The sequence below is a fragment of the Pogona vitticeps genome, chromosome 2, assembly GCF_051106095.1.
Source record: "Pogona vitticeps strain Pit_001003342236 chromosome 2, PviZW2.1, whole genome shotgun sequence".
NCBI classification, from domain to species: Eukaryota; Metazoa; Chordata; class Lepidosauria; order Squamata; family Agamidae; genus Pogona; species Pogona vitticeps.
In genome coordinates this window covers 197,624,733-197,650,088 of record NC_135784.1, presented here as the reverse complement: position 1 = coordinate 197,650,088, position 25,356 = coordinate 197,624,733, and the positions used below count along the sequence as shown (strand labels likewise).

At 40.3% G+C, this 25,356-nt stretch overlaps 1 long non-coding RNA gene across 1 annotated transcript; it reads left to right on the top strand.

Annotated features, from left to right (window-relative positions):
* The first annotated feature begins 3,334 nt into the window (after positions 1 to 3,334).
* On the top strand, positions 3,335 to 23,296 carry LOC144586494 (uncharacterized). Its single transcript, XR_013541350.1, has 2 exons — positions 3,335 to 11,284; positions 11,345 to 23,296. It is a non-coding gene; the product is annotated as an uncharacterized LOC144586494 (long non-coding RNA).
* The last annotated feature ends 2,060 nt before the right edge of the window (positions 23,297 to 25,356 follow it).

Genomic DNA, 25,356 nt, shown 5'->3' with positions numbered 1-25,356 from the left:
GTGAGTCAGCTCCTCCATAAGTTCCATTGATTTTATGGGCCTACTCTAGTTGCAAATTATTGTGCTGAGCAACAAGAATTCAGCCAATTGTTGTAGAACTTGACCTAGGAGCTAGAAATGAATCAGGAAAGTATCTTTTTTTTTTTTTTTGATTTATATCCCGCCCATCTGATACATCTATACCACTCTGAGCGGAATTCTGTAAAGCAAACAACTTGTTTATTTCAGATATATACTTCAGATAACCTAACAGACAATTATAAATGTGGAGTTTGTTGGCTAACCAGTATACCACTCAACTAGATTCTGTAATTGGAAGTAGAAGACGGAGAAGCTCTATACTTTCTTCAAAAACAAAACCAGGAGTTGAGTGTAGTAAAGGCTCAGAATTCTTAATAAGAAAAATTACAATATCCTGAAGAACACTAAAATAATCATAGTACAGAAATTTGGTTTAAATATTCCTGAAAAATTTCAAAAGACATTCTAGAGCAGAGGTCCCCAACACCTGGTCCGTGACCCGGCAATGGTCTGCGGCCTATCCAGGACTGGACAACGGACACAGATCTCCTACACCCCTGCAAGCGCCCCCGCAAGCGCCGTCACATTCCGCCCACTGTGCGCATGAGCGTGTTCCACCCCTGTGAGTGTGCTGTGGACATGTGCGTGAGTGCCCCCTGAGTGTGACGTGTGCATGTGCGCAAGAGAGCTCCGCCCCCTGCAGGCGCGCCACATATCCCCAATTGGTCTGCGGTTGGGAAAAGGTTGGGGACTGCTGTTCTAGAGAACAGGTGTGCATTAGTAAACTCAATTGATCGTGAACCAGAAGAATTGTGGTTTGGGACCACAGATTCTGAAAGGCTAACAGGGGAATATATCTCATCAGGATAAAATAAAGAGAGGATGGCAGCAATACACTGAAGAACTATACAGAAGAGATTAATTCCTTCAAAGAAGAATCCTGTGATATATAAACTGAAATTTTAGAAACCAAAGTGAAAACTGCTCTTAAAGTAACTGGAAGAAATAAATCAATGAATGGGGAAGGTCAAGCAGGTTTGTGAGACAGCTTGCCTGTCCATTTATCTTACCTAGAGTTTTAGTTTAATGCAGAAATAGATCAACAGATTCTTTGAGATTTACTTAAAACAGATTAGAGTACATGATGTTTTCTGGATTGTTTTTCACTCCTCCTCGTTGCACCTGTCAATTCTGTGCTCAGTAGCACATTGCTCGTCTCAGCTACAGAACAGACCTATAGAATCAGTTGCTGAATACTAAAGCCAACCATTCATGTGACCAGTGATAACTGAAAGCAATTCTAAATGTTTAAGATCAAATCTTTGCCAGAGGTTAAGAAAAAAAATTGTTGCCTTTCCCCCCCCCCCCATTGGTAGTGTTCCTCAGAGCAAATGGTATGGGGGTGTGTCCTAGACCTTGATGGCTGTGGCTTGAAAATCCTAGAGCTCTCACTCTGAAATCTACACAAAGCAGTGATAAAAGGGGCTCATGGACATGTAAGTGACTTTAAAATATTTATAATATCCCCAAGGTAACAGGAGTGGAATACAAAGGCAGTTTTGTTTTAAACAACCACAAAAAGCGAATGGCAGCTAGTGAGTGAGAAAGGAAGAACTACCCTCAGTGGAACCCTGAAGGGGGGGGGGGAAATCTCACCACTGCTAGCCAAGAAATAAATTTTTAAAACTGTTCATTAACAGACTGACTGTGTTTTTAAACAGAAGATATGCATAGATGCAAAACAAGGAGCCGTAATCTTTTATCTTATCTCTTAGTTGAGATGAAGATTGTTTAATGTTTAAAGAAAGCTGCTGGAAGGATAGAAAACAAGAAAAACGAAAGAGCCCAACAATCTTTGAAAACAATTAAAGCATTCGGTATTTTTTATTTTGATTTAGAGACGGAGCACTAGAAGCCAAACTTACTCAGTGAAATACTGGGAACAGAAACTGAACATTCATTAACCTTTGAACATAAATGATAGTTAGCAGGCTCCATCTACTGCAGGGGTATCAAACTCAATTTACCTGGGGGCTGCTGGAGGCAGAGTCTGGGTGAGGCTGGGCTGCATCAGATTTTCTGCCAAGCAGAACAAGAGCCTGAGGAAGCCACCCAGGAGTTTCCTTAGCCTGGCTGGGGATCCGAGGAGGAGGAGGAGGGGTGCGCAAGCCCTCGTCACCAGCCACAAGCTCCTCCGGCTCCTTCTTCTCTACCACCACCAGCAGCAGCAGCAGGACGAAGAAGCGAAGAAGGGAGAGAACACCAGCGACCGCCTAGCCGGGGGGAGGGCACAACATAATTTTTTTAAAATACCCTCACAGAATTGCCTTGCCAAAGGAGAAAAGCCCCCATCGGTACCCGCGAAATTAAACAGAACGGAGTGCCCCCCCACAGGTGCTTGCACATGCACGTGACCGCGCGCGCGCACGCGCACACACACACACACACACACACACACACACACACACACAGAGAGAGAGAGAGAGAGAGAGAGAGAGAGAGAGGTCTGGCAACCTTCCTCTGAGGGCCCCCCTCAAAAAGCACACTCAGCAGCAACAGCTATCCCAACCATGACAGACGAGCAAACTTTGCGCGGCAAGCCCAGGCAGCCTCCAGAGCTGAGGTGGCTGAAGCAGGATGAAGAGGATGAGGAGGAGGAAGCACCTCTGGGTGCTGAGGCAGCTTCTAGGCAAGCTGATGCTGGGGCTGCCAAGAGAGAAAGAGAGCCAGAGAGCCGCTTCCCTGAAAGAGGTGGCGGCAGCTGCTGTTGGCGGCTTGGCTCGGGCGCTCAGGGAAAAGGGCTGGCAGCACGCCTTGCTCACTGAATCTCCCCCAAGACAGCGGCTCTCGCACCCTCCATCCAGAACTGCAGCCTACCAGCCGGCAGACAGGTGGGCTGGCTGGCAGGCTGCAGTTCCGGATGGAGGGTGCAAGAGGCGCTGTCTTGGGAGAGAGCCGGCGAGCGAGGTGAGGCTTTTTTTACTCTTGACAGCAGAGGACCCGTGGGTGCTTTGGGAGGGCAGGCAAGGTGGGAGCCATAAATTATCATCTGGCAGGCTGCAAATGGCCCCCGGGCTGCATGTTTGAGACCCCTGATCTACTGGTAATAGTTAAAATAACTGCTCAAAAAAGTCAGAGGAAATTACATTTTAAATTGATGAGGCAGGGCAGATCTGAACAGAAAAAGAGTAAATTTGTATGGAAAAGAGATTATTATGCACAATCAAGATCTAAACCCTCAGATTCCCACCTTGCAAGATTATCAAAAGTAGAAGTAGAAGAGAAAGCAGAAATGGCTCAAAAGGGCGATAAATCTGAGATGGTTAATGTTGGAAGCGATCTCAAAGGTGAATGATAATATTGTGGAAATGAAAAAAAATGTCAAAATATATGCCAAAGAGTGGATAACATGGGTCAAGATTTACAAGGAATGGGGAAAGAATTACAAGATGTTGGAAAGGATGTTAAGACTAATCTAGAGAACTATAAAAAGTTACATCAAAAAATTGGCTCTCATTTCAAAAAGATGAACAAACATTTTGAAAGTCTGCAAACTCAAGTTAAACAAAATTCTGCCGGACTAATGGACAATGAAGTAGCTATTATGGATTTACAGCAGCAGATGATCTTGTCACAGGATTATAATCATCGCAATAACATCAGACTGAAAGGAATTCCAGATTTGGGCTCCAAAGAGAAGGAACTACCTGAATTAACCTTAGCCTGTTTGAAAAAGACAGCACCAAAAATAGACTGGACTATGTTGGTTCAAGACGTAGAGGACAGCCCCATCATATTCTCCATTTTGATTATTTTTATTTTCAAACTACTAGGAATGGGATAGGGAATACAGAAGGTAAAAGGGAATACAAGGGATGGAAAAGAAGGTTTGAGGATAGGAGAACACAGAGTATATAATCATCCATTCTATTCATATTAAGTATGTATGCCTCTGATCCACTCATTTTCCAGTACAGAAAAATTCTATTTGATTATCCTCCATATATCCACTTATATTCATGTTTTAATTTAAGTCTAAGTTATTCCAACTCTATCATAAAATCGAGGCCAATTATAGAACACATCCCCTCTTTGATTTTCTTTCTGCCATGGACCTATCAGCCTATCTGGAAAGCTATCCATTTCTGGCACTTCCCATATTTTCTCAGTACATTTTTCCCATTTCTGTGCCTCTATTTTCTTCCAATCTTGGGGAGATAAAGTTAAATCCAAAACAATAGTCTGATTTTTAACATTGCCTTTTCTGACTATTGTAGCTGAGTATCCCACGTGGCAACTGCTAATCCCCTCTATGTTACCAACCATGTTACCTGACATCTCTCTCAATAAAAACTGTTCTGGAGTTTCAATTTCATTCAATTGCTGTTTAGCCTCTAGTGGTTTCCCCTTCATCAGATCTTCTATCTGTCCAAGTTTCTGAAATATCTGCTGAAATCCTATTATTGCCATTCGCATGGTAACCATCCATTCTTTGTCTGACAACATTCCCACTAAGTATGTCCTCCCCCTCCTTGCCCAGAAATTATCACAATATACTCAGAATCTACACAGTCCAGCCAAGAGAGGGTCCACAGTAAACGTCAAACAGGAAATCAGTCTCTTCTAAAAAGAAAAAAGAGCCATCGTAGTCCTGTAATAACTCTAGATCTAATTTTCTTCGGTCCTCCGCCTGTTCTGCTGAGCTCCTGTCGCTGCTAAATTAATAGTTTACTGTCGTTTCCCATGGCTTTATTCTTTCTTCCAAAACCAAAAACACTTCTGTTTTCAAAGTCCCGTTCGGTTGCCTTCTCCCCCTCTTTCATCTGTGTCGCCACGCTGATAATTCCTTGCTTATTTTTTATTCCCGAAAGCCTGTGCCTCCTGCTCCAAAGATGTGGTTTTATTTTCAAAGTCCACTCAGTTAGTAAGGGAAGTCCAGATTGCACAGCTCTGACAAGAATTCAGTCCCTCTTGAATAGTATTTCTCCTGGGATTTTTTCCAGAAACACAAAGTTTTTCTTGCAATGTATCTGAGTGACCTTGGCCAGCTTGCTATTTATCAGAGTTCATTTTAGGAAAGAAAAAAAAAAGACAAGCTGGTATGCTAACTTGCCGCTTCCCCTCTCTCCTTTTGGTCAAATATTTTTCACTTTATTTTCTTCAAAATATTGTTGAGGTTATTCATAAATCAGAGGCTTACTTTGCTGTTGTTTCTGTTCTCCTTCCTCGGGAAGTTGGGGGTGGAGTTTTCCCACAGCTTTCTGCCATAAGATATGGCCTCCCATCTCCGGTCTGCACGTAGATGAATTTTCAGAGGGAAGAAAGACCCGGTTGCTGCCAAATCTTCTACCCTTCTGGGCTCATCTGCTTGGAGGTGCCTCTCCTGACATCCCCTTCCGTCGCCCCCTTCTTGGAGGGACGGGCAGGCCGGACGGTTCCAGTTTTCCCCGGAGCTGTTCACCAGGTGCTGCTGGCTTCACTGCAGTCAAGCTCCGCCTCCTACAGCCCCATCATATTCTGATTAGATTTTTGTCTCAGAAAAAAAAAAGAGGAACTGATGAAAAATTTGAGAGAGAACCCAGAGAATTTGAAATTTGAGGGGATTCCGATTCAGGTGTTTAATTATTTTTGCCATGAGATTATGAAGGCTATTACTTTCATCCTTCAAAAAAAGTGTGTCAAATATAGTTGGGGCTATCCAATGTTTTTAAAGGTGCATTATAATGGAAAATTCCATAAAGTTACATCAGTTCCAATGGCTCTGGATTTCCTAAAGGACTCTGGAATTATAACAAAAGAAGTGGGAAGAGCAAGTGAAGATTGTGGTTGGCGTAGGGCAAAACCAGGAGTCGGATTAGGATGAAGAGATGGAGCGAGATTCGATTGAAGGTGACGAAAACAAGGAAGAACAAGGAGTGAAACCAAAACAACAGAGGAAATGCAAAGGAAGAGGAAAAGCAAGAGAATAAGAGTTAACAGTCTTATTGTAAAATTTTATTCGATTTTAAAAGGGGATGATCTGATAATTGCTTTGTAAAATATAATGGGATAAAATAATAAGGGGTGAATCCAGAAAAAGGTGGCAATGCTATAGTAATATTGGAAGATGACATATAAGAGGGTAACCAGGGATGGTTGATCATAAATTGATAGGAGAAATATAAAAATGGGGAAAACTCGGGAAGAAAATGATATAAAAGTATTATAAAGAGGGGACACCGGTAGTAGAGGATTAAATAAGATTATCACTAAAAAAGGGAGAATTCTGGGGAGAAATATATAATATACATACCTATATATTTGGTACGAAGAAAATTATATTCAACTATTTAAAAGTTTAGAATAAATTTTGCATAATAGTGTTGTTTATTAGAAATATGAATGAAAGTAGCGTGAATATGCTTATGGTAAAAAAAGGGTTCATATAATATAATAGAGTGAGACAGGGAGAGAGTCGCAACCGGTAGGAACAGACACATTCCCCCCTCCCATGGTTGGGTGGAGAGACTAGAATCTGCAAGAAGATGGAGGAAAGAAAAATAATAGTGGGGAAGGGGGTGGTAGGTGAATTCAGTAGGAGTTCAAGGGTGTTTTTTGTATTTTTTTTATTGGTAATCATAAAATAGGACTAGTATTAATTTTTTAAAAAACTTGAGAATGGTTAAACACTTGAAGTTGTTAACATGGAACGTGAAAGGCCTGGGTTCTAATATAAGAAGAGGTAAGATACAAAATGTTTTGAATAAAAGTAATACAGATATTGTATTTTTGCAAGAAACTCATAAAAAAGTAGGGTTTTAATGAAGTGAAAGGCATATGGATTCAAATTTATGAACAATCATTGGGGACTTCAAAATCTCGGGGAGTAGCAATATTAATATAAAAAAGTGAATTGAAAATTGAAAAAAATGGAAAAGGATATTGAAGGGAGATATTTGATATTGCAAGATAAAATAAAAAGAGAAGACTTTACATTTGTGAATGTTTATGCACCCAATGAGAGACAGGAAGAATTTTTTGAAAATATATTAAGAAGGGTGGATAAACTGAGGAAAGGTTAAGTGATAGTAGCAGGAGATTTTAATATGGTAATGGATATGAAGAAGGATAAATCAAAATTGCAAATTGGGAGAAATTAAATGTACAATATTAAATAGATTAATTAATAAAACAGATTTGAAAGATGTTTGGAGAGAATTAAAGAGTGAAGAAATAAAGTTATCCTACTACTCACAGAATAGATTATATATTTGTCTCTAAAGACTTATTGCCAAGGGAAAATGACACAGCTATTGAAATCATTCAAATATTGGATCATGCTAGAGTGAATATAGAATTGATGGTTAAATGTGATTATAAGGAGGCTGTAAGGTGGAAAATTGATATGAATATTTTTCGGTATCCATACCTGACTGAAACTTTTCAAAAAAAACTTAGAAGAGACATGGGAAATAAATGAGAAGGGAGGAGGGCAACCTAAGATAATCTGGGACACTATGAAGTCTATGGAAAGAGGGTATGCATGTAAAGCATTTTATATACTTAAAAAACAGCAAGGGGAGAGAATACATGATTTAGAAGATAATATAAGGGAATCAGAAAAAAGAACTAGGGATAAGAAAGCCCTAATAGAATTACAAGCAAAAAGAAAGGAATTGGAAGCTATTCATCTGGAAAAGGTGCAAAGAAATTTAATTTATTTTAAAAGAATTTTTTTTAATTAAGTAATAGGAACTCCAAGTTACTAGCTAAAGCATCTTCTATAAAAAAGAATAACGGTAATATAGGAGTAATTCAAGATCTGAATGGAAAAAGATGTAATTAAAAGTTGGAAGCATTGGAAGCATTTCAAATATTTTATAAAACTTAATATATTAGTAAAAATCCTTCTATAATGAAAATTGAAGATTCTATAAAAATAATTTTAATAAAAAATTGTCAGATGACGATAAAAATAAAATGGAACAGTTAATTACCAAGAAAGAAATAAAGGATATTATAAATAATTTAAAGACAGGAAAGACCTCTGGAACAGATAGGTTTGGCCCAGAATATTATAATTTTATATATATACACACACAGAGACACACACTCATTATTATTATATATATAAGAAAAGGATTAAAGAATAACACAAAATAATTCATATGTTACCTTGAACTGCAAGGGTCTTGTGTGGGTGGGTGTTTGTTTACGTGCACGTGTGTGTGTTTGTGTTTTAAAGTAAGACCCATCTTCAAGGGAAGGCCTTTAAATGATGGGATCATATAATGAACTATAGCTCCTGGATTCATAAGCAGGTTTAAATTATTACACACCTACAGGGAAAAGTGTGAAAATGGCAACTTACCAAATCCATAGTTCATGATAAATTCATGTACCGACTGGTTTAAGAGAGATTAGAAATAGGCTTGTCTCAGAGACTTTCTGAGGGAGAGCTCGAAACGATTTAATTAGAGGGAAATGACTGCACCTACATTTTTCTGCAGCCTGCTAGCTTCAGCTGTTGAAATGTAGGATACACATTTTTGTGTACTTAGTGAAGTCTGACTGACTCCGAATAAGTGCAGTGGTTCGGAACGCTGCCTTTTGTTACAAGTATTTGATCAAACTGGTTTTATTTTTTAATCCCTGGAATGTGATTTCAGTTTGAAGAATACATCAGCCAACTGGGTAATAAACAGGGCCTAAAAGTGATTCCGTTGGACCAGTTTTGAAGCTTTGTGGTCTGCTGATTAATTGAAAGATGTGAAGGTACTCTCACTTTGTACATTTACAATGTACTGGTAGACGATGGATCGTGGAAATGCTACAAAAACAACAAGACTCTGCCAAAAAGCAGTCAGCCCTTGTATGCTCTACAGCCAGCTTGCTTGGAAAATTTTAGGGAATAGAATTGAACTTCTAAAATTACCATGGATTATGTTTTTTCATTACAGCGAACTTCAAATGGTTGAGTGGGGCTGGAGGAAATGTGGGTTGGGATGTAAATGAAATTGACTTGAAAAGTCAAGGGGAGTTCGAGAGAAGACATTCTGCTAATAAAATACAGTGGTGCCTTGCATAGTGACGATAATCGGTGCAGCAAAAATCGCTGCAAAGCGATTTCATCGCTATGCAATATTTAAAAGCTCATAGGAATACATTGAAACCCCTTCAATACATTCCTATGGGCTTCAGACTCACCTTTAAGCGAAAATCCTCCATACGGCAGCCATTTTCGCTGCACAGTAAATGAGAAATCCATCTCAGAAAACAGCGGGTGGCCATTTTTTTTACCCGGCGGCCATTTTGGAACCGCTGATCAGCTGTTAAAAAAATCATCGCTTTGCGATGATCGGTAAGCAAAACAGCGATTTTCCGCATTTAAAACATCTCAAAAGTTCATCGGTATGCAATTTCGTCATTAAACAGGACGCCCGTTAAGCGAGGCACCATTGTAGTCCCTTTCCCCTTTACATTTTTGTTAGTCCTCCAGAAAGCTCTGCAGCTGTAGCCCAGCAGCCAGGGCTATTTCTGTGGACAGTGGTCTTCCGGGAGCACTGCCACCATGCATCTGAAGCCCCTTGCTTCCCAAGGATGTCCACATATCAAGCGCTTTGCCTGCAGCCGTCTTGAGTATGGATGGGAAAACTCCCATTATGTTTTAAGAATCCTATTGCCATGCTTAAAGCAAAACAAAAGAAATATAATGTAGGGAAGTCAGCCTGGATGGATAAAACTGGTGAGGTTTTGAAAGCAGTGAATTCTCTTGCTTCAGACGTCCACCCCAATCCCAGTTCAGACTGCACTGTGAGTTTTAAAGCTGTCTGGAAGAGAAGAACTTGCAGGTTCTTTCAAGCCATTATTCTGAAGTGGGGGCAGATAAATAACCTGAGGGTATTTTCTCCCTCTTGTCTTTTCTAGGATTCCCATATAGATTGGTATTCTCATCCCCCCCAGCACAAGCTAAGCCCCCTACCTTTCCTGTGCAACTTACAAAAAAAATTTAAATTGGCATAACACACACACACACACACCAACACAGGAGAACAAATGCACACTCTACCTTTTGCTGGCCAAAAGTTCTGAAAACCTTCAATTTCTCCAAACACAGGATGCGCCCACAACACAGACCACATTAAACCTCCCGGCACAATGCACAATGCATCCTGGGTATTAACGGTTGAGATCGGAACCAAAACAAAAAAACCCTGAAAACATTCATCTTGCTAAAAACAGCCATAAGAACATTCGTCTTGCGAGTCATCAACCCAATCACCAAAACCATTTGTCTTGTGGGTTTTTTGTCCCGTGAGGCATTCGTCTTGCAAGGCACCATTGTATTCCCCTCTTTTTCCATCGTTTAAATTGTGTGTATTTATCTTGAAATTTAAATTTAGGATGTTCTAATATAGGACACAATGGAGATATGGGAGAGCAAAGATTATTATATATTTCCTCCACATCCAGAGTAATTCTTTAGTAAAAGGATCCCGTATTTGTTTCTCATTGCTCAAGGTTCTTTTTTATATAAATATACATCCAATAACCTTCCTTGTTCTTCTCTCTCCATTCTTGCCCATTCAGGAGTCTCGCAATCTTGTATAAGTTTGATTACTTGGGCCATTTGTAAAGCTTCATAATCTTTTAGTAAATATGGTATTACTAGCCCTCCATTTCTACTTGTCCCATATACTTAACTGTATTTATAAATCTCCCTGCAATAATTTTTTCCAATATGTTTTGCCATTATTTTATCTTTTTGTTTCCAATTGTAGAAGGATATTCTGAAATAGAAATAGAAGTTTTGGTAGGATATAAGCTTTTACTGTTTGCTTCTTCCCAATAGTTTTAGATTTAATCTTTTCCAATTTTTTATTTTTTTCCTTTATAGAACTACTTTTTGTATAGTTCCTATAGACCAGTGGTTCTTAACGTGGGCAATAATGCCCCCCAGGGGGCGATTTCATTTTTCAGGGGGGCGGTAGAACGAAAAGGGGCGGTGTGGGGTCAAAAGAACAGAAGGGGGCGGTAGGGGGGCACTGGAGCGAGCCAAACCTGTGAAGGCGACTGCAGCTGCAGTGCTGGCATTAGATCTGGTGCTGCTGCTGCCGCCAGATGATCCAGCTCTTTCTACCTGCCACATCTCGCCTTTCTCCTTTATAGGAGCACTGAGTGTGGATCGGGTGGAAGGAAAGGGTCTCTTGGGTCCTCATCCTCACTCCGTGAAGCGCTGCCTCGCACCCGGGTGGGGAGGGAGACAAGGTAGGTAGGTAGGTAGGTAGGTAGGTAGGTAGGTAGGTAGGTAGGTAGGTAGGTAGGTAGGTAGGTAGGTAGGTAGGTAAGATATCACCTCAGGGAGGGGGGTGATGATAACTTACTCAATGGCTCAAGGGGGCGTTTCTTTCGAAAAGGTTAAGATCCACTGCTATAGACTAGTAGCCTTATATTTTTTGTTATCCAAATCCCCAAATATTTGAAACTTGAATAACATAGGTCTAAACCTGTTCTTTTCTTGATTTCTTTTTATTCTGGGATAGGAGTATTTATGCATAGCAATTCTGATTTATCATAATGAATTTTTAATCCTGTAAAACATTTGAATTCTTCCAATATTTGTTTCAATGTTTCTATACTTTCCATTAAAATCCTATGAATAAAAGTATATCATCAGCATATAAATTAATTTTATGCTGTTTATTTCCAACCATTATTCCCCTAATATTAATCTTTTTTCCTAATAAGTGCCGCGAGTCATTCTATGGCCAGTGCAAATATTAATGGAGACAATGGGTCTTCTTGTCTTGTTCCTCTATATAATTCAAATTTTTCAGATTCAATTCCATTTATTAATATTGAAGTCCTTGCCCCTTCATATAGCTTTTTTAGAACACTGATAAATGTTCCACCCATATTCATTTTTTCTAATAATTTGAACATATACCGCCATTCCACGTGGTCAAAAGCTTTGAGGGCATCTAATGAGAGTATTGCTACCTTCTGGGTGTTTTTTTTCCTGATGCAATGTGTATAATATTTAATATCTTATGAATCACAGCTGACATTTGTCTCCCTGGCATAAATCTGTATTCGTCTCCATGAATATAATTTGTAATGAAGTTATTTACTCTTTGTGCCATAACAGATGAAAATATTTTTTTGATCTTGATTCTGTAAAGTTACTGGCCTATATTCAGATGGAAATGTAGTGTCTTTAGCTTGTTTTGGGATGGCTATTATTCTCACTTCTTTCCAGGAGTCTGGAACTTTTTCCCATTCATTATTGAGTTATATACTTCTAATAAATGTTCAGACAGTTTGTCCTTCCATATTTTATAGAAGTCTGCTGTGAAAGCATCACAACCTGGTGACTGACCCTTCTTAAGTTTTTTTATAGTGATTTTTATCTCTTTAAGTGTTATTGGTGAGTTAAGTTGGTTCTTATGTTCTTCTCTAATTGGATTACTTGGTAGAGAATTCACAAATTCATGAATATCTGTTTCTGGTCCTATTTCTGTCTCATATAGCTCTCTATAATATTCCCTAAAAGCTGTTAGAATTTACTGTTGTGATGTTACTATTTATCGTCTTTAGTTCTTATTTTAACAATTTTTAAATAGCTTTCCTTTTTATGGCATTAGATAATAATTTGGAGTTTTTATTTCCATATTTGTAGTAATTCCTATTTAAATAGTTCATTGCAATTTGAGTTTTATTTATGTCCAATGCTTCTAATTCTGCTTGAGCTTTTGTCATTTCTTTCAATATTTTATTAGATCCTGATTTCTTATGTTCTTCTTGTAATTTTTTATTTTATCTTCCAATTGTATTTGTAATTTCTCTTAACTTGCATTTGTAAGGACTATTTAAAGTTGTTCACAACAACTTACTGAGTATTGAAAGTCAGAAATCACAACAGTTGCGTGCCACTGTCAGACAAAAGAACGTTTAGTCCACAAACAAGAGGTAAGGTGATATAGCAAATAACAACAAAAATAATAATGGGCCATCAAGTCAGTCCCAACTTATAGTGACCCCTTCCAGTTTTCCAGGTAGAGAGTACTTAGAAACAATTTACCAGTCCCTTCTTTTGGGGGTGCCCTGGGACTGTGCAGCTTGCCCAAGGTCACACAGACTGATTCTTCTCCAAGGAGGTACTGTGAGGAAATGAACTTCTAACCCAGACTCTATTGCTGGGTATCCAACTCACCAAGCTACACAGCCATCCGTTTTGTTGAGGTTATGTAGGTCTTGATAGGTCTAGACCTGTAGGGCTCAGAGGTTTTTTCATAAATACAGAAAGAAAGCAGCAGCTCATCTACCACAGTTTTGTTGAACACTTCCAGTCTGGAAAAGAACATTATTATTATTATAAAAGTATTCAAAAATATGAAACACAGTCAAAAATATTGCCTGTATCTATTATATAACAGTCACATGTTTTTACCAAAATAAATAATAAATAATAATAATTTTTACCAAAAACCTGCGTATCAGTTAAATATCCGTGTACTTTGTCTGCTGTTCCTAATATTGTTGTTTTTTGCAGCTCTAATGGTGGTATTTCAGAGATCTGCAGCTGAATATAATATTTTATAAAATTTTGTGCTATTGTTCCCAATGCCTGTTGACTATGGGGATCACTGAAATGTGTTTCATCTACAAGCAAGCTATTTCTGTTGCCAAGTCTCTGTATTTTGTTAATTTTTTCCAATTCTTTATCTTCAACTCTGGCATCCCCTGGAGTTGCAATGTAAATTATCCAGACACCTTTCTCCATTCTCTTACTGTTATGTCTGTTTGAATCTAAAAGTCAATAAGATCTTGACTTGATCATTTTCTGACACCTTCTCTACCTGATGTTCCCACAGATTCTTGGATGCTGCCAAATTATATTTTTTTACGTAATGACCAGAGTATTAATTTTGCTACTCTGTCGAGACTAGCTTTGTATTTTGTCTGCACAATCTTTGGACATTCACAGATGAGGTGTGACTCAGTCTCATATTTTTCTTGGCATTCACTGTTTGCACTAATTCTTTGAATTTCAGCTTTCGTGACATTAGTTTGGAGTGTTTATTCTTGTGCAGCAAAGTTCAAGTCCTGGGGTTCTTTCTTGATGGTCTCAATTTTTAGCCATGCCCATGTTGAATTATGATCATGCTTTCCATCAATATTTCTCAGCTGTTGCCCATGCAATGGTTTGTTTTCCAGCTGTTTAATTTAGCTTCAAATTGTTGTTTCTTCTTTTGTTTCGGTTTACATGATGTATGTATTCATCCTTCTTTTCTATTTTCAATATGCTTTTCATTTTCAAAGTTTGGAGTAATTTTTCTCTGTTTCTGTTGTTGCTATTGTTTAAAAAAATCCATTCTGACTTGTAATGCAAAGTTAGCCATTCTTTGCCATTTTTCTATTTATTCTGATTCCACTTTTCCACTAGCAATGCCTGAAACAGATCACAGCATATCAAAGAACAGTAAGTACAGTGGAACGACATTAATTCGTTCCAGCAAAATCGCTGTAGAGCAAAAACGTTGTAAAGCAAAATTAAAAAACCCATTGAAACGCATTAAACCCCGGTTAATGCGTTCCAATGGGCTAAAAACTCACTGTCCAGCGAAGATCCTCCATACGGCGGCCATTTTCGGTGCCTGTATAGTGAGGAATCTGTCCGTAAGCACAGCAGGGAGCCATTTTGAGCACCTGGTGGCCATTTTGAAAACCCGACAATCAGCTGTTTTGATCGTCGTAATGCGAAGAATCGGTTTCCAAAGCAGGGAACCAATCTTCGCAAAGCGAAAAAACCCAATTTAGACTATTGTTTTGCGATTGCAATTGCGATCGCAAAAACATCGTTGTGAAGCGGATTCATCATAATGCGGGGTAATCGTTAAGCGGGGCATGACTGTACAGCAATTCAAGACAGTATAATCATTCTATTGATAGATAAATGGATAATAATTTATCAAGCAATACAATATTGAACAAACTATAAATAAACCCACTTAATCCAAAAACCTAAACTGAACAGAAGAGTAAAGCTTAACAATAAACCTAAGGATACAAAAACAGATGAGAGACGGGGAGTGTGGCAGGCCTTGATTCCAATCTGTAACTGTGGTTTTCTTTAGCTGCAAGAATGAAATTTCGTTAAAAAAAATTTCACCTCCATATTTCATGGTTGATTTTCCCTGCAACTGGAGTAATAGTGGCTATAAATTCTAGGCTATACAATTTCAGTAGTTTTGATTTTCTTTTTATACATATGGAACATAGAAGTAATTAGATAAACAAACTTTATAAAGTTAGGCAAGGTGAAGTTTCCTGGAATCATTTTTCTCCCTGGGAAGAGTAGAATGGATGAGACAAAAATGTTTTCAGAATTACTAACTTCAGTATGAATTGATTACTGTATTCTCGTCCTCTGAAGATAGATGGAGCATTTAAACTATGAAAACATTTAGACTTTGATATCTAACTGAAATTTTATATGATTGATAAGGTGATCTGATTATCTGATAAATGTCAACTGTGACCAGCCCCCATAGACTCAATCTACTAAAGAGTGTTATAAATCTTATATCACTCTCAAGATTTTGTCTGAGTGTCGCACACTTGACTTTGCAAGGAGCAACTAGCCAGAGTGTGATGTTCTGTACAATTTGGTCATATTGTAATATTCAAACACATTGTGAACTTTGTTCATTCTTCAGGAAAGGTTTAGTGCCCTGCCCTGGAATAATTTGCTCTCTGAGTTTTGGTGAAAAGGGCTACAGGGATTCAGACACATTTGAACTAATGCATAATTTGGTCTCAACTGTACAAGTTGTGCATGGTAACTCCACAGCTCAAAGTTACCTCTATCTATCATGTCATCTAGGTCCTGACTGCAATGTAGGTACAACATCCAGGATGGATGCACCTTACAGAATTCTTATATGATACAGCGTCTTATAAAATCCAGTATACTACACAACGTCTTACTAAGAGTTTTTGTGTTATTGAGGAAGTCCACACTACAGAATAATGATCTCCATTGCCTTTGGGTCACCAAAGGTCTCACAAATCAGAAAGGCCTTTTATTGACACCCACAGGTTTATTTCACTAATCCTAAAGATCACTGATTGCCATTCATTGAATTGTTCCAGCCCAAAATGTTACTAACTCTCATTGGCTGCTGTCACCCTAGAGAGGAAAAAGGCAGCTAAAAGATCAAGAAGCCTGGAATGTTGGCCTCAGAGAAGAGAATAAAGGAAAAAGAAACAAAATACTGCAAGTGGGTCTGAAGGAAAACTGAAAAGGGATATAGCAAAGGACAGTTTAACATGTCCAGGAACTGGGGAAGGCTGTAGTGATTAATTGAATGGAAAGAATCATTTAGATTTTTGATGGGAGGCCTCTAATACTTATGCGAATCAGCATAAGACTACATTGTAAGATCTCTCCTAAGTGATGGCAGCAGGGCGTCACAGCTAGATTAAAGCCACCACTATCAGTAGACTCACTTCTTGGAACTGTCACTGTTGATACCAAAAAACTAGTCTTAACTGCTGTGGATTGAACTTTGCTTGCCCTCCAAGTGGCCCCAGGATTTCTCCATGAGCCAAAGCAAGGAGGGCCTGTGGGCGGCTAGCAGAACCCCGCCTTGTTCTCATGCCCCTGGCTACGGGCAGGGACGAGAGACTGTGTAGTCTTGAAAGGGATTAGGAAAGGCCTTGAAACTGATCCAGCTTATTCCGAATGATGGAGGGTGCTTCTTTGGCTGTGACTCCACCATCAGCCTCATATAGGAGGATTACTCACTGAAGCCCTTTGTGGAAAGGAACACCCAGGCTACAGAGAGTTTGGCTGCAGAAACCTGAGAGTTCCAGCCGTTCTCCATGGCTCTTTTTGTCCGAGGAGAATAGAAGGCATTACAGCTCTTCTTTTCTGATGAACTGGGCTGGTGTTTGCTATGCATTGTCAATACATTTCCTGCATGCTCCCTATACCTTTTATCTCCTCAACAATAAATGAACTTTTCTGACTCTCGGGGGATACAATGGGGTAGATTTCACTGCTGAGTTTCCGTGCCTGACAAGATTCGTTTTCTTCTTATGGAAGGGAGATTTAAGAATGAATGGAACATGTGGTTTTCCTTGCCATGCATCACACATCAGGCATGTCATGGGCAAGTTCAGAACCAGCAAGCTCGGATCTGACTTGAGGGTTTTTCATGAATACACTTTGAGGAAAGCATTGCCTTGGCAAGACTCTTGGGTGGTACTTACAGCTTCCTTCACTGAAGAGCCACCATGTTTGTGCAGGGAGTAGGAACATTTTAGCTCCCAAACACCCTGAACATTTTAGTGGTTAAGTGGATATTTCTAGTTCTTTCCATCAACTTAGATGTGGCAACCCCACTTCAGTGAATGACATTTCTCTTGGCCTCTCACTCTATCATGTGCAGGGTTTTTTTGTTGTGTTTTGTTTTGTTTTTTGCAGTGATACAATTAGCAGAAAGACAGGCAGAGCGACCATGAAGGGCAAGATATACACCAGTGGACAAATCCACCAGGTCAGCAACATACTTTCAAGCTAATATCTAAAGTATCTTCTATCTCATTTCTAGCAGCAAGCATAATATAACCGTGTACCTTGCTGTTCAAAGAACCAGAAGCCTTCAATGCTTTCGCTTTTAAGAGGCAAACCAGAAACCATAGATGCCACATCTTTTAAAACAAAACGACACTGACATTCCATTAAGGCAGTTTCCTCCAACTTTCAAGTCTAAGCACTCAGACTTGCAAAGAAAAGTCTTACCAAACAAAGCAAAGAACTTTGCAAGCTACAAGTAGTGAGAAAGACTATGTTAATCAAATGTCTTTCAGAAGTTAAGGAGTTCTTGCTTCTAGCAAAGTGCTGACTATATCTTTTAGGTGAATACTTTACCTTCAAAGCCTACTACTGAGAGAGGTGAGAAACAACACTTTCTTATATGCAGCTTTTTCCAAATGGTATGAAGTTTAGGACAGCCATTGTAAGAAATTCAACAGTTCATGTAAGGACACACATAAGCAACCAATGGTGGCCCAGTTATAGTTGGATTACAACTCCCATAAGCCCTGATCATTGGCTGCTGAGTGGAAGCTGGACAATTGATGGCTCACTTCTTATTTTAAGTGCACTTCTGAGACCTAAACCCTACTTACCATTTTTTCTCAATTCCAAATCACTATAGATAGAGGTGAGCAGCCTAGCCTTGTCTCTTCTGTTTCTCGTGTCATCGCCCTCCTGTGTGTGAAAACTGGTGAGTTAGAAGTGAAGAGTGCTCACTGGAAGGACAGATCCTGAAGCTGAGACTCCAGTACTTTGTCCATCTCATGAGAAGGGAAGACTACTTGGAAAAGATCTTGATGATGGGAAAGTGTGAAGGCAAGAGGAGAAGGGGACGACAGAGGATGAAATGGTTGGATAGTGTCATCGAAGCTACCAAGATGAATTTGATTCAACTCCAGGTGGCAGTGGAAGATAGGAGGGCCTGGCGTGCTCTGGTCCATGGGGTCACGAAGAGTCGGACACGACTAAATGACTAGACGAGAAGTGAAGAACCTCCATTATGTGCAAGGATTCTCCACATGAGTCAGGAATGGATTCTGGTCTTTCAGAGTCCTGACTCATGTCGGAGATCCAATAGATCTTCCTTTTCAGACTGCATCATGTGTAGGAGAGTGATGACAATGAAAACAAAGGGGAGCTAAAGTGCACCCTTCTATCTGCAATGATGAAACAGAGAAAGAACACATGCATAGGGCCTTTTGTTCATCAAAATTCATATACTCTGCATAACTCACGGACCAAGGGATGGTGCGTCAAACCTAACTGGAAACTAAAAGATCCATGCATCATTCTGAATTGGCTTTGCAATGTCATGAAGCCGTATCTGTAGCTAGATCTGAGTGCCTATATGATGACATGGTTAGAATCACATAGCAAGGAACTCAAAGCTGATTTAAAGAAGAAAATTAAGGCACTGAAGAAAATGTAAATCAAGCTGTGAAAATAAAGAGAAAAAGAAGAATAGGAAATGGGTGGGACCAGGATTATGTTCACCTCCCATGTATATACCAATTGATTGTGAATATTTAGAACAGCACTATTGACTTTATGGGCTCTGAACTTACTGTACAGAGTCCAGATCTTACATATTTTTCCTCACAAGGCAGTATGTGTGTGTGTGTTCAGTCGTTTAGTCGTGTCCGACTCTTCGTGACCCCATGGACCAGAGCACGCCAGGCCCTCCTATCTTCCACCGCCTCCCGGAGTTGTGTCAAATTCATGTTGGTTGCTTCGATGACACTGTCCAACCATCTCATCCTCGGTCATCCCCTTCTCCTCTTGCAGTATGGCCATAGCCAAAATTAGGCAATGCCAAGCAGATCACTTCAGGGTAGGCAGTTGATTCTAGACACCTATGGAGGAGAGTAAGCGGTCCATTACTTACATGCATATTGTATAGTGTGGAAAGATGCCATTTGGCTCCCCCACCCCCATCCCCAATGATCAAAATGTCCTGGGCCAGCCATCCAATGCAGTAGGCAAATACTGCTTGCAAATCCCAGGAAGTGTTGTTTATTTAACAGGCCTTGCTTGTTCCAGATATCAGGTGTTGTTTTCGTGTTTCTGCCCACCTATTGCTATCTTGCTGCCACAACATTTAGTAAGACAGAAAATAAGAAAATCCACACTCCCGCTCAAGAAATGTTCAACAGAGGATGTAGAATACATAGGGCTTTTAATAACTCCACCTTATTTTATCTGATCCAGTGTGACATATAACTAAGAACTTGTATAATTTGTACATGATGGTCACACAGAAGACAAGACTCCTGTCACTTTTAGTAGTCGTGTAGAAAAGAAACATGCCCATCTCTGCTGAAATTCTTTTTCTACCCAACTCTTAAAGGAGGTGTGTGTGATCTGTGCTCATCCAGATCTTGTCCGACTACAACTCTTATCATCCCTTACCATGGACTATATTGGCCAGGGTGATGGAAGCTGTGGTCCAGTGATATCTGGAGGTCTAGATGTTGCCCACTCCTTAAAGATTGCGGACTCCCATCTTTTTTCGCCCTTGGCTGCCTTAACATTACACCAACAAAAGATGCCATGATGGAATATAGCCCATATCTGGTTTTGAACCTCAACAATTTGGCTTCAGGTACACTCAGACCATGGGGTCACAAAGAGTCGGACACAACTAAATGACTAAACAACAACAACACTTAGCTTTAATGGTAACCCTACCGTTATGCTCTCCATCTTCTGCTCATAGATTGCTTTCTATGTTTCAAAGTGCTCAGATGGGAACCCAGCTGTGAGAAATAAGGAACCAAGTCAATGGTTTGAATTAGCACCTGAGCAAAATGCAACTTCCTGAGGTCCAAACAATCAACATGGCTGTTGAAGAATCCTGCAGCAACAAGCATGGCTCATCACCCAAGGGTGGTATGTGAGAAAGCCATTGTTTCCCCCAGGAAATAAGCAACATGCATTTCCCTCCATACTTGTTTAGACAAATCCAAGTGAAAATAACTAAAAGAGAATGAAGGGAAAGGGGGGGGGGGAGAGTCACCAACAGAGACATGTATGGGCAGCATCGGAAAGTTGTTTTGCCTTTCAAGAGTTCCCTTGCCTAGTGAGTTAGGCACCAAGTGGGGATTTCATCTCATGGGAGGGGAAGAGTTTTCTTCTGGACTAAAGCACAGAACGGAAGCATTCAGTTTCCCCTTCAATGCTTAATGTATTTGATACTGATAATTGACTCCCAGCTGGCGATATTAGCTGCATTTTAAAACAATATCCTACAAAAATGCATTTAACTTCATATGTGGTTTGATCTTCATTCCATAGGCCCATAGATCCACAGGTCCAAGCTTTTTGTTAAATTATTTAATTCTTACAAATAAAACATATATGTGGAAAGGGAACGCACAGAATTTATATTCATGGATCATAAGGGCTTCATGCTTGCAGCACTCCACGTTTGCCCTGTTGTACTCTGGATTTCAGTTACATAAACCAGAGAATGCCCTGTTGCAAACCCCTGTTGCTTTACACTCGCTTGAGAAGTCTCTAGATTCCTCTTTGCTCAACAGAAATCACACACAGAATGACCTCAAACAAAATACTGGCCATAGAATCAAGGGCATTTCCACTCTCAGAAATTTATTTATTTATTTATTTATTTATTTATTTATTTATTTATTTATTTAATTTATATGCCGGCCACACTACCCAAAGGTCTCTGGGCGGCTTACAGCATTTAAAATACAATAAAGATATGTAACAATTAAAATACAATTAAAATATATATAAAATTGCCATTGGACCCACAGCTAATATTATTTCAGTTAAAAGCCTTCTGGAACAGGAAGGTTTGGACCTGGCGCCGAAATGTCATCAGTGTCAGCGCCAGACAAATCTCCCTCAAGAGGATGTTCCATAGTCTGGGGGCAGCTGCCGAAAAGGCCCTTTGTCTACAAGCCATCCCTCTTACCTCCTTGAGGGATGGCTCTTTCAAGAGGGCCCCCTGGGTAGATCTTAACTGCCGGGTAGGCTCATATGGAAGGAGGCAGTCCTTCAGGTATCCAGGGCCGTTGAGACTTGAAACAGGACTTTACTAGCAGTAAAATCTCGAAGATAGCTGTTGAAAAGTACAGAGAGGGGGGTAGCAGAAGCCAATTGTAGGAGAAAAATCCCTTGAGCCCCTGACAGCTTTTAGTTGGGTTGTCATGTTCAAGGCCTTTTGGAATTTGACTCCCATCAGCCTTGCCCAACATGGACAAAAGTAGTGATAGATCATAAGGGTTGAAGTCTAATGTATGTGGAGGGCCAAAGAATTTTAGACATGAACGTTAGCATCACTGAAAGATTTCTCCTTCCCATGCTGTAGTAATCAAACCCGCACTCACAATCAAATATCAGTCAAATGCTCAGTTTTGAGGCTGGCAGCTCCAGGCTGAGACAGAGAAACAGAAATCAGAGATTTCTGGAGTTAAAAATCAGAGGTGCATCATTTTCCAATACCACTTCTCAATTCACAGAGGAATCCCAGAAATACGTAGAGCTTCTACTCCAAACCCCTAAACAAATCTTAGGAACATTATATTTTGGACTACAGTTCCCAGATCCCCCTGTCAATCATGCTGGGTGAGGATTCTAGGAGTAGCCACGCAAAAAGATGTTATGTCTAAATTTAGTCATTAATATACCCAACCTGCACAGTCATAGGTAACAGGTATAAATTAATAAAATAAATATTTTCTCTCTTTTGCCTGATATGGCTGTCCAACTCAGCTGGCAATGAGTGCAGGATCAGTTCTTCAGTGGCTGCCATGTGGCATTAGCTGTGTTTCAGCTGAATAGTCAAGAGATATATGAGTAAAACAAAGCCGGGGCTTCTTCACTTTTACCTGTAGTATAAAAGCAATACTTTCTTACATTTCATCTTCTACCGAGCCTCCATCTTCCACATGACAGTTAAAAGCATAGGATCCCTGATCCTCTTTGCTACCAGCTCCCCAGAGTGCAAATTCTAGAAAAACAGCCTAGCAGATGGAGCATTAAAAAAGCAAGAATGTGGTGGCAGCTGTTAGACTAGGCAGTTTTATTTGGCATAAATGTAAACCTATTTGTTTGCCCAGGAATTTTAAATTGATTTGTTTAGCTGGTAGACATGAGCTGGATTTTAAAATCACATTTTTGTACATTGTCCTGGAATTGTAAAATGAAAGTATGAAAGCATTTCCAAGTTAAAAAATACCTCTTGAAAACACCGCAAGGCAACAGGCCTCTGTAAGCAGTTGTTTCTAAATCTCCAGCACATAGAATGGGTTTGTTCTCCATGCCTCAGCAAAGCAAAGAGGGTAGACAAGATAAACCAGGAACAAGCAGGTAAAAGGGAAGGCCAGACTTGAGTGCACCATCATCCACTATGCTAAACTCTCAGCTGACAAAGCTGGAACTCAAAGGGCTTCATCACCACTTCAGAATCATGGCGTTCACTTTATCCTCAAGTGTCCCTCAAGTGTCCCAAAGAGGCACACAAAAGACACATAGATGCTTTAAAGGTTACACACTGACTCGGCCCATCCATGCAGAGATGACTGAAGTGAAACCGTGGCTGGCCAGCTGCACTCATACGAGTGCTTCCAAGGCTTACTTAACGCACCTGAGTGTGGCAGACCATAGCTGTTTTGTTACAGGAAAGGACTCTGAAGGAGAGGTACAAATGCACAGAAATAAAAACAGAGACAAGTGAGGGAGCTGGAGAATTGAAATGGTCTCTCGCATCACTTCTCCATGTTCTTTGTAGAGTGGGGGCAATCAGACAGCACGATGGCATTGATCCCACTCTGCTTTTAGCTGGGACTTTCAGATCCACCAAGTACAGCCACATAAAAGAGACACACACTTCCTTATAAGCACAGCTTGGATGTAACTAGTTATAGGTAACCATTTGTTGTCAATAGGCACGTCTTGCAATGAAGATATGATATATAACTTAAATAAGATGGATTTCAAAAGTAATGCAATGAATTGTTATAAAGTTATTTGGAAGTATAACAAAGAGTAGTTTGAAGTTAAAAGAACATTTTAAAGCATTTTGAGAACATTAAGATTTTTTTCAATCTAAATGCCATTTTTCTATGTGGCAAGCAATGAGTTGTTTAGCCTTTTGGGGGGGCACATTTTTTGTTACTTATTATCAAAGTGTAATATCAGAATTGGACACTAGCAGGAACCCTAGAGCACCTCCTGGTATTCTTCTGGCAAGGAACAGCGCATTTCTTTTTACTAAATGCCATATAAATGACACATGCACAAGGGAGTAAAATACTTGTGCATACAGCAACAATAACAGCAGCCTGAAACCTCCAAAGCAGTGAGTAACATGACAAGGTCTTGTAAAACATAACATTCCAAGTTTTGCTTATAAAAGGTAAAGGTAAAGGTTCCCCTTGACGATTTTTGTCCAGTTGTGTCTGACTCTAGGGGGCGGTGCTCATCCCCGTTTCCAAGCCATAGAGCCAGCGTTTTGTCCGAAGACAATCTTCCGTGGTCACATGTCCTATGCGACTTAGACACTTCCCACCGAAGTGGTCCCTATTTATCTCTTGCATTTGCATGCTTTCGAACCGCTAGGTTGGCGGGAGCTGGGACAAGCGACGGGCGCTCACTCCGTCGCATGGATTCGATCTTATGACTTCTTGGTCTTCTGACCCTGCAGCACAGGTTTCTGACCCTGCCACCACGTCCCTATGCTGAGGAATTGTTTTATTACTAGAGCTGGCACACTGTTCTTTCCTGTTGTAGTCCCCACATGGTCATTGTTTATCCCACTGGTTCTTAACCTTGGGTTACTTAGGAGTTTTGGACTGCAACTCCCAGAAGCCTTCACCACCAGCTGTCCTGACTGGGGTTTCTGGGAGTCGCAGTTCAAAAGCATCCGAGTAACAAAGGTTAAGAACCACTGGTTTATCCCATGCATTCTTCATTTCAGAAGCCTAGTTTAGGTAGTAAAAACATTTTGTTATTGATATTGATAAACAAATCACATAAAGATTTGCTCATATAGCTTTTCCCAAACTGGTACCTTTCATGTTTTGGAATTATGGTCCCCATCATCCTTCACTATTGCCTAAGATATTAGCGCCTGATGGAAGTATTTGGCGGGCACCAGTAAATGGTTATACTGTATGAGTAGATCTCAGTTTACTTTTTGCATGTCTTTGCTTTAGAGCAGGGGTGTCCAACCTTTCACCTTCCCGGGGCCACATTAGAAGATGAAAATTTGGTTTGGGCCACACATACATTTGGTTTGGGCCACATGGGGGGGCAGCCTTAGCCATCATCCGCAGCCCCGCTCCAAGTGCGCTTACCGGCAGCTGCAATCTCAGACAGCAGAGGCTGCCAGCTTTGACTCCAGCGGCTTTATGGGGCCGGGAGGTCCACCTATTGATGGGGATGGCACAATGCAGTCACACAGCCCCCCTGTCCCCTCCCCTCCCACTCCTTCCTTCCTTCCCTCTCTGCCCCTCTACTGTTGCGACATGCCCTGGCCACAGTGCGCTGGCAGTGTAACTTGAAACTTTGGAATTTCTTTAAAAATAAAAAATTGCACTGGGCCGCATTACGAGCTGACCTGGGCCGCATGCGGCCCTTGGGCCGCAGGTTGGACAAGCCTGCTTTAGAGTCTACCTGATCTGACTGACACAGCTATACATGTTGCTGAGGTAGTGGCCATTTAGTCCCTTCACCAGGGTAAGATGCTTCAGGACACAGATGGTTGGGGTTCTACTTTATGC